This window comes from Cricetulus griseus, chromosome 7 (genome assembly GCF_003668045.3).
Source record: "Cricetulus griseus strain 17A/GY chromosome 7, alternate assembly CriGri-PICRH-1.0, whole genome shotgun sequence".
Taxonomy (NCBI): domain Eukaryota; kingdom Metazoa; phylum Chordata; class Mammalia; order Rodentia; family Cricetidae; genus Cricetulus; species Cricetulus griseus.
This window is the reverse complement of record NC_048600.1, coordinates 133,847,967-133,861,411: the sequence shown is the minus strand read 5'-3', so window position 1 is coordinate 133,861,411 and position 13,445 is coordinate 133,847,967.

Here is a 13,445-nt window from a genome sequence, read left to right as displayed (position 1 = left end):
CCAGCTTTTATAGAGGGTAGATAGGATCTCTGGCTGTTCACCCCTAACTGTTCCAAGCAAGTGTCAATTGATTTTGAGAGTCAGTAGTTAAGGGGTAAAAACAAAGCTAACAACATCCAATACAGCACGAAAAGATCTCATCACTTGTATCACTTGCCCCATCAAAAGAGCAGTATTGGAGAACGAAGAATGGATCGGAGACTGTATTAATTAAATTCCTATTGCTGTGGCCAAATAACTGACAAAGAGCAATGGTTTATTATTATTAAGGGAAGAGGGTTCGTTTTGGTTCACAGTTTGAAGGTATGGCCCATCATGGAAAGGAAATTACGAAGACAGGGTCTGCAGTAGCTGGTCACATTGCACAGGCAATCAGGAAACACCAAAGGATGAATGGTGGCGTTGTTCTCACTCTCTTCATTTTCAGTCAGGACTCCCATGGGATGGTGCTGCCCACATGCAGGGTAGATCTTACCTTTGCATCTAAACCTTCCTGGAAACATCCTTATAGACACATTCAGAGATATGTTCCCATTGTGATTTTTTAATCCAATCGAGTTGACAATGAAGCTTAGTTATTACAGGGGTAGGACCCGGTCCAGCCCTCCATATCCATTCTCTTTCTCCACAAGTCATCTAGATTCCTTTGGGTCACTGCCACGGAGCAGTGGCCCATTCTCTGCCCACAAAGGCGTATCTGGACATTTGGTGCTACTAGCCTGGCTCAGGGCCATATTTTTGTCTGTCATGCCTCCCACTAGAGCTGGCTTCCCGGGTCTGACAGACTCCTCGCACAGCTATGCTGTTTCTTACTTCTCCATCCATCCCAGGATGACTGAATAATCTCTACACCGAGTGCCCTTAAGGTAAGTCTTTATAGTTATTTATCTACTGTGGATGTGGGTGAGTGGATAAGCATGCATATGCAAGTCAGAAGACAATTTTCTGGAGTTCGTTCTCGTCTGCTACATGTGTTCTGGGGGTCATCAGCTTGGCAGCAAGCTCCTTTACCCATTGTGATGTCTTGCTGGTCCCCCAAGTGTACTTTCTTACAAGGGAAAACTGCCCACTGTATCTACTCCAGTTACCTTACAGTGAGCTGCTGGAGAACACTTGGCCTGAAGCCCATAGACCAAGAAGCCACAGTCAAATGGTGTGAGGGTTCATAGTGTTGTCTGGGGGCAGAGGATTGAATACGCTGCAAGTCCCATACTACACACGGCTTGAAGCAGTCTCTTCCCTGCCCACACAAATCTACAGTTGAGAGATCTCATCCAGTGTCAGCCTCATCACTCTGGCCATCAGGGGACACCATGATGACTGTGGGGATCATGGGCACCCTATAACTGTTCTCCACTGGGGCTCAAGCCTGTCCTTTATGCACCCTCAAAGTGTCCACAGCAGATGTCAGCAACACTGGGATGGACCACACTGGGGCAGCACCGGTGTCAGTCAGAGGTACACTGGGGCATGAGAGAAGCTTTCAGAGCACTGGTTAATTTTTGCAGGCTCTTTACTTACCTGGGCTGATCTGGTTGGAGGGAGCATGGGTGACGTGAGGTGAACTATGGCCAGAAACTGGGTAGGGAAAGTTGGAAGGTAAGTTTTCCAAATGGAGGTGTGGGTGCTCTGGTGAGGCACAGGTTGGGGTGGACTGCCTAGCTGTCTGTGACAGCAAATGTTTACAGGGTCAGACCAGGGAACAGGGGCAGATCTGATAGCAGCTTCACACTAAAATGGATCTTGTGGCAAGGCGCTGGTACTCCTGGGGCATCCACAGGTTAGTTTTGCCTAAAATAGACTTTCTTTCTATAGCAAGAGAGCAACTGGAATATGGCGATGAATTTCAGTGAGTCACCAGCCGACACACACCCACTCTGTGCCCAGCTGTTAATTTCTATTTACTTCTCCACAGAAGGGAAGAGAAAATAGAGTTAGTTTATTCGTACAAGCCCTTGGTTTGAGATAAATACGGTCAATCCATGTCTACAGTTCTTCGATCTATTTTTATTTGGGCACCAGAGAAAGTTACAAAAGGGATGCTTTTTTTATAGACAGTGACAATAAAATCTTGTTTTATGGAAAGGTATTTCTTGCATATGGCCTGGAATTTCCCCTCCACTTTCTACAATAAGGGACCTCCTGCCTGAAATTGTACTCTAGGTCGGGGGGAGGGGGGGAAATGATGGGAATGGGGATGGGACAACACGCCACCTGCTCTGCAGATTACAGAGCAAGCTTTCTTCAGAAATAAAACACATGTCCTGAAGGTCTTTAAACAGCTACTGTGTGAGCTAGAATTCCACCCCTTCCTGCACATCCCCAGGCAAAAACACATCCATACAGAAACTTGGACAAGATATTCCAAGCAGCTGTATGCATGATAAATGAACAAACATGATATAATTTATATGAGGAAGGCAACTCTGACCTTGAGGACATCAAGCTGAGTAAAACAGGCTGGATACAGGTCCCTGGAGTGAGCAAAGTCATAAAGGGGAAAAGTTGAGTGGGGGTTACCAGAGTTGGAAGGGGGGGATTGTACAGTTGGTGTTTAGTGGGCACAAATTTCAGCTTGGAGATGGACAAGGTATTTATTTAGACAGGATCTCACTATATGGCCCTGGCCAGCCCTGAACTTGCTATGTACATCAGACTGGCCTCCATAAAGGTTTGCCTGCATAGGTCTCCTGAGTGCTGGTGTTAACAGTGTGCACCATCATGTAAGGCAAAGACAACTTGTTATACTGACCAGCTCTTGAGACGGAACCCTGGTGGGACCTCTACCCTTGTGGGTTCTCTGAGCCATTGTGTCCCGCTATGTGTCAGTGAGATCTGTCTTTTGTTTGGTTTGGTTTGATTTTGTTTGGTTTGGTTTTTCAAGACAAGATTTTTTTTTTGTGTAGCCCTGGCTGTCCAGGAACTCAGTCTGTAGATCAGGCTGGCCTGGAACTCAGAGACCCACCTGCCTCCTGAGTGCTAGGACTAAAGGCGTGAGCCAGCAGCCCAGCAGTCAGTGGGAACTGTAATCTGTCCCTACCCTGAGGGTTGTTTAGAGGTACAAAGGGCAAAGCAAGAACCCTGAGCTAGACACCCTGTCCACTAGCCATCTTTATTTCCATCCCAAACAGCCACCACAAACTCTCCAACCTAATACAAACCCAAAACAGGGGTGGCCACCAGAATCCCGGCTTTGTTTTATTTTTATTTTAAACTAGTGCCCAAATGTGTATGACAGAAAATATGACAGTTTATACTTTTCATGTATACTTTTTGATGATTTTAAGTGAATTTACATTATTTTTACTTGGGGAGTTGTTTGTTTTGTTTTGTTTTTGAGATAGGGTTTCTCTGTGTAGTCTTTGCTGTCCTGGAACTCACTCTGGAGACCAGGCTGGCCTCGAACTCAGAGAGATCCACCTGCCTCTGCCTCCTGAGTGCTGGGATTAAAGGTGTGCACCACCACATGCCTGGTGCATTCACATTCTTGAGCAACTATGACCACCTTTCAGAACATTCCCATCTTCCCAAACTGAAACTGTCACCATAAAACATTACCCTCGGGCCAGCAAGATAGCTCAATGGGTAAAGTGCTTGCTGCGGGTACCTGGCAACTGACTTCCATTCCTGGAATTCACGTAGCAGTAGGAGGAGAGAACTGGTTATTCAAAATCGTCCTCTGACTTCCACACACATGATGTATACTATGAGTGTCTCCCATCATACGCACACACACACACACAACAAAAGAAAAAGAACAGATATTACTCCTCCCCAGCGTGAAGACCTACACTTGGAACAGGCCCTGTGCTGTGGGGCTAAAATGGCCTCTTAGAAAAGACATAGTCACACGCAAATCAAATTGCACTAATCAGTGGTCCTCAACTGTTGCTGGTGGTAGTGAGTGTCTTGCACCCAACACCTGACAATTCCATAGATATTTTTGGTGGTTACCACTGAGGAAAGAGGAGATAGTACTCTCTAATGTATGCAGACCGGGATTGCTACTCAGTATCCTACAATGCGTAGTTCAGCTCTCTCACCTAGGATCATCTGCCCCTGTTGTCAATAGGCTGAGATTCAGATAGATGACCAAAGAAGTACCTTTGCAAATGGCTAGCTGAGCAGACCGTGGCACATACCTCCCAGCCCAGGGTCTCTGGTAGGTTGAACTCCATACTCATAACTTTTCTTGCTCTCAGTGGAGTTCACAGTCCCTTACTGCCATCAGCCTCTCTATGGACTAAACATCTGTGTCTCGTTAAAATGACATTGAAGCAGCTGGGTAATGGTGGTCCATAACAGGAGTTCTAATAGGTCTTAATAATAAAAGCTCGGAGTCAGATATACGGGGAAATGCTGAGAGATCAGAGAGACGAAGGAGCAAAACCACCGCCATCTTACGTACTCAACTTCCCAGCCAAAAAGAAACTGAGCTCCTGTCTCCTCACACTTTTTCACTTCCTCTCTCTTCCCAGCCATCTCACTTCCTATCTGTCTGTGCAGACCTCTAGACCTCCATGGTTAGCTAGGGCCTAGCTCTGCCCTCTGATCTTCAGGCAAGCTTTATTTGTACTAGCAAGATGTTGCCACAGTGGTGCATGCCTTTAATCCCAGCACTCAAGAGACAGAGGTAGGCAGATCTCTGTGAGTTTTAAGCTGGTCCAGTCTACAGAGAGAGTTCCAAGCCAGCCAGCACTACATAGAGAGACTCTGTCTCAAAAAGAAAAAATCATGTTGAAGCTATAACCCCAATGCAATAGTATTTGGAGAGGAAGGCTCTAAAAAAAATTGGGATTAAATTTGGTTATGATAGTGGAGATTTATCCTGTGGGATTAGTGGCCTTAGAAGAGGAGGAAGAGAAGCTGCACATGGAGGCAAAATCCTGTGATCCCAGAATTTGGCAAACCAAGTTATAAGATTGAGTTCCATGCCAACTGAGACTACATTGTAAGACTCTGTCTCAAAAAGCAAAGCCCAAACAAGAAAAAGAACAGGAGACAAAGAGGAAAGAGAAGAGGAGGAAAAGGTGAAAAGGGGGAAAGAGAGGCCATGTAATGAGAAAACAGAACGACCTCATTTAAAAGACAGAATGACAGTCTTCAGCAGAAACCAAACCCACCTTCACCTCGGGCTTCAAGCCTGCAGAACTGTGAGAAATGGCCGCTTGCTGTGTATAGGCCACCCAGCCTGGCTGGCAGCCTGAGTTGCTTAAGACAGACTCCTTTCACATGGGGAGTGGCTCTGGCAGAGGCTTCTGATATTCATCTCTTACCCTCAAGTTTGCAAAGTTGTATTTTTACCACGATTTCGTAGGCACATCCTCGCTTCCCACTCTGACTTCAGTGGAATTGTTTTCTCCTCTTGATGGAGAAGCACTGGCATTCATGGTTTCTGGCTTTGGATGGTGCATTTTATGGAGGTTGGTGTTGGGTTCTCAGTAGCCTGTGGTATCAGGAGTCTCAACCTTCTCTGCATTGGTTTTGGGGATGTCCACTATGGCTGTGCTAAAACTGGCTAGGGCTGTCCCTGAGAGGACACACCCTAGGGGCTCAGCTCTGGAACTGTGTCAGAAACGAGATCTCTAATACAGGAAGTGGCTATGGAAAATTCTTCCAGTTACCGTGGGGACAAACTCTTGAGGACATGGCCCTCTTTAGCTCTTACGAACAGGAATCAACCTCCATGAGGTTGCTTACACAGGATATGGTTCTATAAACACCTTTCACCACCAGTAGCAATCCTGCACTTTCTCGGAAGGCCTGTGTCCGTGGGCCTCGCCTGGGGCCTGACACTCCACATTCTGATGGAATCTTTCATTTCAGGAGACATCAACATGAACAGCACTATTGTGGGATATTTAGACACTGTGTGAAGATGTATCGCTGTGACTGGTGTAATGAAAAACTGAATGGCCAACACCTAGGCAGGAGGTATGGTAGGACTTCCAGGCAGAGAGAGAACTTTGGAAGGAAGAAAGGCAGACATGCCAGCTGGACACAGAGAAGAAACAGGAGGTGCAAGATGGAAGAGAGAGAGTTAATGCCATGAGACAGAACAGAAATTAATATCAATTGGTTAATTTAAGTTATAAGGGCTAGTTGAAACAAGCCCAAGCTAAAGGCCATACTTCCAGAATTAGTCTCCATGTCGTTATTTGGGGAGCTGGTGGTCCCACAAAAGTCTGACAAGCTTGCTACACAACAACAACAACAAAAAGTTTGACAAAAATTTTTCTTCTCTTTCTAGAAAATATTACAAAACTTTCACTCAAAGAGTCAACCACCAGTTGAGTAGTTTTCAAGTCCTGTTGGACCCTTTCTATCCTTCAGCTAGGAAAATGCAAGGTGTCTTATACCTTCTCCTGTGTCTCTAGATAGACTGAGGCCCAGGTATCTACAACTGTCTCTAGTCTTGAAAGTAAAGGCAAATCCCAGCACTCAGGAGGCAGAGGCAGGCGGATTTCTGTGAGTTCAAGGCCAGCCTGGTCTTCAGGACAGTCTCCAAACCTACAGAGAAACCTGTCTTGAAAAACCAAAATGAATAAATAAATAAATAAAGCAAAGGCAACTATAGATGTTATAGAGGCACTATAGTTAGTAACAAGCAGGTGTGTATAAGCTCTGAGAAAAGACTTGGCCCAGTGTCCATGACTCCCAACACCCTTCCTCTGCCCCAATCTCTTGGCTTATTAACCTCCACGCTGCCAGATAATCCCCAACAGGACTGCAGGGCTACATCCAGTGGCAAATAAAGCAAAACAGCTGATGGATAGTGACAGCTCTCAAACCAGCTGGTTCAAGCAGCATTCTGATGTCCCCCTGTGGGATGGTTCCTGTGAGAAGGAAAGAGGGTTGTTTAAAGGGAAAATAGACATTTGCATAAAAAGAGAAGTGCTTGCTTTTTCATTATTATTGGGATAGGATTGTAGCTTAGTGGCAGAGCACTTGCCTTGCCCAGCATGTTTGAGACATTACAGCTGAAGCCAGATGCAGTGGTCTGCACCAGTAGACCTAACTATTCAGGAGGTGGAGACAGAAAGATTTTAAGTTCAAGGCTCAAGGCCAATCTGGACAACATAGCTGGACCTTGTCTCAGAACAAACTGTTGAAGCTGAGGAACAGCTGTAGCTCAGTGTTAAAGGGTTTGTCTAGCATGTACAAGATCCTGGACACACACACACACACACACACACACACACACACACACACACACACACACACACACACACACACACACACACACACACACACACACACACACACACACACACACACACACACACACACACACACACACACACACACACACACACACACACACACACACACACACACACACACACACACACACACACACACACACACACACACACACACACACACACACACACACACACACACACACACACACACACACACACACACACACACACACACACACACACACACACACACACACACACACACACACACACACACACACACACACACACACACACACACCACACACACACACACACACACACACACACACACACACACACAAACACCACACACACACACACACACACACACACCACACACCACACACACACACACACAGCTTTTCAATTTTTCTTGCAAGTATTCCATAGTCTGGAGTCCAACAAATGGGATGTTCTGTGTCATAGCCTGAATTCTAATTGGTCTTAATAATAAAAATTCAGAATCAGATATTAGAGGGGAAAGTGGAAAGATCTGAGAAGCAAAACAGCCAGCCACTAGCCCTTACCTCTACCTCAGACTAAAAGGGTGATCCTGTCTCCACGAATCCTCAGACTGACTACCTAGGCTTCCTGTCTCCTTCCTCCCACCTTATATTCCTCTCTCGGCCCAGCCGTGTCACTCCTGTCTCCGCCTCCATAGTACGAGTGTCACTCCAAGTGCCAGGATCAACTTTGTGTGAGTTCTGTTTCTCTTTTAGACCGGGATCAATTTTGTGTAGCTCAGGGTGACCTTGAACTAACAGAGAGGGATCTGTCTGCCTCCGTCTCCTGAGTGCTGGGATTAAAGGTGTGCACCACCACTGCCTGGTCTCTGTCGAACTACTGCGGCTAGCTTTGCACTCTGATCTTCAGACAAGCTTTGTTAGATCATAAACAAAATATCACCACACTGTGTGGGGCTTCTAAAGTTTGGGTTCTGGTTAGCCTGGGACACTGCTGCTCAGTGCTGCTCCTCAGTGCTGAGCCCTTCTGGCTTCATGTTCTTTACCATTACCCTGGAGCTCGAAACTTCAGTACAATCCTGTCCCTGCATTCTCACATACATAGAAGCCAACACATGCTTCTTTCAGCTCACTCAGGGCCCCAGCAAGATGAGAGATCTGGCTTGGAAAGCCTCTGAGACCCTGGATTCATGAGATACGCGGGAGTAGGGGTGCAAGCCACCTTGGTAAGTCAGACACCAGTTGCATGTAACCAGTTAAGCCCCACAGGAACCTGAAAGCCTGTGGATCTGGTAGAAAGCAAGACCTCAAACCTTTCAGGGTTATGCAGTCAGTGTGGATGACAAGTCAAAGTTCATCGCAAGGAAAACCCGGTACCCTCAGACTGGCTCTCTGGTTATATACATGTGGCACTGTGTGCTGATGCACTTTGAATGACTTCCTCGGGCAGCTGTTGCATTCAGGCTCCCAACCTTGTGGGGCATGGACCCGATGGGAAGAGCTAACTTCTGCAAACCAGAGCCTGGTCTGTGCATGTGTGGGTACTAACCTGACACAGGGTGTTCCGGAAACACATTTCCTGGTGTCTTTGACATGTATCAGTGAAGAAAAGTGAGGCTGAACCTTCAAACAGGCCAACAAGCCCAGTTTCAGGGTAGTGGCCTGTGAGAGGAGAGATCACAGTTTAAGGTATAAGGGTCAGGAACAGGAGAGGCAGGGAAGAAGGCCAGGTAACGGACAGGTGGAGTGTGGTGGAGGCGCTACCCTCACTCCAGCCGTGACAACAGTGTTCCTTGTGCGACCTCTGCTGTGTCCCAGAGTCCAAGCCAGTTCCCAGGTCCTCACTGCTATAGGGTTCCAGAAAAAGACCCTCAGACTCAATTCAGATCATAATTGGCCAAACTTATTAAAGCTGCTAGCAGAGCCGCAGTTGCAAACCCAAATCAGAGGTGTGCTGTGCAGAGGTGGGAGAAGGAAGGGCTTTTAAAGCAAACACCTTGTTCTGCTCTGCCAGTATTAGATGGTCAGGGTGACTGCAAAATAGCCCTTGGTTATCTGTATAAGCAGGTTACAGAAGCCATAATCAGCAGTGAGTCATTGTTACAAGCAGATGTCCGTGGCTGTGCATTTCTGGGAGGGAGTCAAATAGTCAGGGATGCTGAGAACTTACCTTCCAGGAACCTGAGTCAGAGACAAATGGCTGTTTGGATGCCTAGCACAAAATGGAGTTTCTTTAGCCATCACACTCATATAACTCCAAAATGGGAGTGGACGATGCAAAGCAGCAGGGTGCATGCTTCCCACGCATTCAGCATGCTCTGTCACCTAGGATATGGACAGGTGTTGGGAGATGAGCCTTCCTCATTTGAGGCTCAGGTTCTGAAAGCGGAGTCTTAGTGCTGCAGTCTGAGCACCTCCTGGGCCATTTGGAAACAGATTCCTAGTCTTCTCTTCAGTGCTGCCTGAGAGGGACACTCAGAGGGAGATGATCTGAGCCTTTTGTGAGGGGACAGCAGATAAGTCTGGGGAAGGCCCTGCCATCTCCATCCAGCTGTGAAACTCTTCCACCCCAGGCTTAGCTAGCCCTGCTCTGAAAGACTTCTTCAGGAGGGGATTTCATTTCTATGTACTCAGAGAATTCGGGGACCCAATCATAGCAAAGTCCTCCCTGTGGTTGATAGCTGGGGTTGCACACCTCCTCCCCACCCTGTACCACTGATTGGCTCAGAGGCATCCGTGAATCACCACCAGTGCAGTGAACCTTTAATGGGCACTGGAGGATGCAGCTCAAGAAAATCAAGTCATTTTGTCCCTACAGGACAAAGCTATGAGCCATGCTTTCTCTTCCAAGAGGGAGCTAGTGTCTGAAGACAGGGCAGGAGGAGCAAACAGGACTCTGGGACTTCTAAGCAGGCTGTGTTCAGCCCTTCCCATTATGTACCCCTCAACCCATCAGGAGACATTCCAGACATTCTTATAAAAAATGAGTCTTGTTTGGCTGGGTATGTGACACAGTAGTAAAATGTTTACCCGGCATGTGCAAGCCTCTGGACTATCATGAAAAAAAAAAAAAAAGGAAGAAAACAGTTATTAAGCTAATTTGATTGTGAATCTGCTGCTTAACTAATTTTAAAATGAAAACCACATTAACATTTAATATTCCATCTTAAACAACAAGAAATAACACCGTCTTTTTTCCCTCACAGAGAAACTCTAAGGCTACTTGATACATGTGTTTGGGGCAGAAACAGAAAATTTCCACTGGAGATGGCTACGGCAATGAGGAACTTCTGTGTGCCACATGATGAGGGGTTTGTGGAGAGACTTGGATTCCAAGTTCTTGTAAAGCTCCAGCTCTTCTGCCCCATGCTGGAGTCTCACTACTATGGTTATACCCAAAGGATGGACAGGACAGAGGCCTCTGAAACCCTTTCATGGTCACACTGAGTTAGAGTCCACATCATGACTGCATGTTAGTTCATTAAGTGTGCAAAGACCCTGTTTCCAAACAACGACACACTCACAGATAGTGAGGGTTACAATTCAGGCACCCCTCTAGGAAGATCCATTTATATGTGGTGGGTAAGCCTTCATTCCAAGTTTTTCACTATTACAGACAAGGCTGAACAGGATTGTTTGGCATCAGGATAAACAATGCCATTATTTTAAAACATGGGGAGAAGCCTGAAGTAGTAAATAAAATTGGAAATGGCACACCATAATGCCCATTCTTCTGGATATATTATGCAATCAGCTGATTTTTTTGACTATTTTTTATTTGAATTACAAACAAGATTGAATTCGTGACAATCCCAGTTCCCTTCTCCCTCCCTTCCTCCCGTACCACCCCCCCAACTAAAACCCTACCTATCACATGTCCTTTCTTCTAATCTACACCTGACTCAACCTTTCTGCTCCCTCATGACCTCTGCATCCTTCCTCTTCTTCCCTTCTCATTCTCGTAGCTCCCTCCCCCCTCTTCCCATGCTCTCAATCTGCTCAGGGGATGGTGACCCTTTCCCCTTCTCCAGGGGACAAAGTGCAACCAGCTGATTTTTGACACCTAGAATTACGGAGTGGTGCCTGTCTCTACTTGCTGTGAATCAAGTGTGTGAAGACTAACTTTTGTAAAACTTGCTTCTAAAAACTGTTGCTGGCAAGAGCATACTGAGGCTGAGAACCAACCTAACAAGCCAACTTCAGGGATTTTATTAAATGAATTATTTAGGACTTCTGAGCTCTGGTGAAGATGCATATTGAAAACCACAAACAAAGCTGGGTGGTGGTGGAGCACGCCTTTAATCCCAGCACTTGGGAGGCAGAGGCAGGCAGATCTCTAAGAGTTTGAAGCCAGCCTGTTCTGCAGAGAGAGAGTTCCAGGACAGCCAAGGATACACAGGGAAACCCTGTCTCAAAAAACAAACAAACAAATAAAAAGATCAGAAATTTAAACAGAGAGGTGGCTTTATTCAGATACTGGCTCCAGGTCTACAATAGAGATTTGGGGTTCCCAAGGTGTAGGGCCGAATCACATTGGTCAGGAGCTTATAAAAGCAAATCTCACAAGGCTTCATACTTCCTGCCTTCATGTAATCCGGGACAGGCACACACTCTCTCTTTGTGCAAGCTGGGGCAAGCAAGCTTGCCTACAGAAGCAAAGACACACAGTTTGTCATCTTATATGAACAACAGTTTTGTTTGTTTTTGTTTTTGTTTTTGTTTTTGTAAGTATACAAGATCAGGCAGTTGCAAGAACAGCCCCAACATTCTAGGAAATTATCTGTCTTTGGGCAAGCAGGGCTTACAGGTTAGAGTTACAGGTTAGAGGCATTTTTGTTTTATAGATCTCTTAAGCACAGTATTTTAAACTTAAAACATAATGTTAGCCATCCTATCCTCTCCTCACTTCCAAAATGTCAACATCACCTGTTGTTACATCTCATCCATGAGAAGTGGCAAATCCCCTTCCCCGTTGTGCCCTCTGCCTCTTTGTGTGACTCCTGCTAGTCAGAGCCTGGTTTCTCAGAGCTGATTAGGACATGGACAGAAATTCAGGGAAATTTCAGCCTGATCACAAGGAGGAATTTTTTTTTTTTTTTTTAGTAACCAGAGGTGGACAGAGCTGGAAGCCCATCCTTGAATTGAACAGATTTGCTAGTAGTGTACCCATCTCTCTATGTTCTGCCTGGGCTTTATGCAATTATTGAAATTATGGGTTGGAGACAGCATCCTTCAGGAAGCTCTGGGATTCCTGGGTAGGAACTCTTGCTTTGTGAAATAAGCGTCCTTGTTGGGTAGGTGTGCTATTCAGTGGGCCTCATATTTATCTCAGAGCAGAAAATGGTCGTCTGTAAGTGGCAACAGTCCTTTTCTGGCATTTCAGCTAGCCCTCTATATCTGTAGATTTTACACTATGGGCTCAAGCTACCATGGCCTAAAAATATCTGATGAAAAAGTTATGCTTGTACAGAATATGAGCAGGATTTTCTTTATTATTATTCTCTAAACAGTAAGAAAAACTATTTACATTGTATTCAGCATTAAAAGTAACCTAATTAAGATTAGTACTATCATTTACATTGTATTAGATATTGAAAATAATATAGAGATTATTTTCAGTACATAGAAGTATATTTATAGAACATATGTGAACTCTATGTCATTTTATATAAATCATGAATATCAAACACGTATGTGGCCTGGAGCCCTTCTGTGTATCAAGAAACCTTTGATTTTTTTCCTTCCAGGTGGCAGCTACCATGTTTTAGCTAAGAAAAGACCAGCTTCAAAGTGACTTCTATGACATGAAAAGGACCATGGGGAGAAATGGAGATAGATGCCCCCTCCAGGAAGTGTTCTGGGAAAGGCTAAAGAGGCTATTGGGTATAATTGCGGGCAGTAAGATGAGGACTCTTATTTCATGTGAATGGTGTTTTTGTCTGCATTCGTGTCTGTGCACTATTTGTACGCCTGGTGCCCACAAAGGCAGGAAGAGGGCATCAGATTCCCTGGAAATGGAGTTACAAACAGTTGTAAGTAACCCATAAAAGTGCTGGTGACTGAAACGCAGGCCTCTGAAAATGCAGCCTGTGGTGTTAACCACTGAGCCATCTCTTCAGCACCTATCTGAGGCTAGCTGTGCTGTGTAAGGAACTCAGAACAGGAAAGTGTCCTGTCTTTTTGAGGCGGGGAAGTACCCACAGCAAAATGGAATGTGAGAACCACGGGGTGGAGA